Source organism: Larimichthys crocea, unplaced genomic scaffold, assembly GCF_000972845.2.
Source record: "Larimichthys crocea isolate SSNF unplaced genomic scaffold, L_crocea_2.0 scaffold73333, whole genome shotgun sequence".
Taxonomy (NCBI): domain Eukaryota; kingdom Metazoa; phylum Chordata; class Actinopteri; family Sciaenidae; genus Larimichthys; species Larimichthys crocea.
The window spans coordinates 1-629 of record NW_020859677.1 but is presented as its reverse complement, the minus strand read 5'-3'; the positions used below and the strand labels follow the sequence as shown (position 1 = coordinate 629).

At 45.9% G+C, this 629-nt stretch overlaps 1 long non-coding RNA gene across 1 annotated transcript; it reads left to right on the top strand.

The window, feature by feature from the left end:
- Positions 1-47: 47 nt before the first annotated feature.
- LOC113745416 (uncharacterized) lies at positions 48-620 on the top strand. Its single transcript, XR_003462134.1, has 3 exons — positions 48-243; positions 331-411; positions 504-620. It is a non-coding gene; the product is annotated as an uncharacterized LOC113745416 (long non-coding RNA).
- The last annotated feature ends 9 nt before the right edge of the window (positions 621-629 follow it).

Sequence of the window (629 nt, the reverse complement as noted above, 5' to 3'; positions counted from 1 at the left end):
ATGTAACTTTTTAAAACTTTTTCCTCGTCTCCAAACTGTCATATATAGAGCTTCTAGACGGAGCGACTCAGCTCCAGAGTGTTAGAACGCCTGTATCTAACTATCTATTAGATGGTGATGCAGGAAGCACTCTGAGCACTCCTCCAACAACGACTCATCTCCGTGCAAACCGTCTGCGATTAGGACGACGCAACCACCCAGGAAACGCAGGAAATTCTGCCGCCACTACAAGTGGCGCATCGGGTAAGTCGTAAAAACTTTCTAAAAGAAAATATATATATTCCGACGATGGAAAGGGTGACGTTTGGATTTCAATGATGTTTTATACAGAGCCCAGGCCTTCAGTTTCTCCTCCCGGGAGTCCTGTGTCAGAGCTTCCTATAACAAAAAAACCCTACGTCCGTCAACAAGGTAGGCAATGTTTTCTAAATATAGAATGATCTTTTTGTCTCGTCTCTTAATTGTCTTGTGAATTAAAAATATGTTTTTTTTTTGGTCCCCAGTTGTGGAACAAAGGAGCTGTGGGACCGAAACCCTGGAGTCAGCAGTACAGCCTGACGGTGGGGACACGACGCGGGAAGGCCGGCGCTGTGAGACTCGATCTACAGAGCCTGAAGCACGATCCTTGG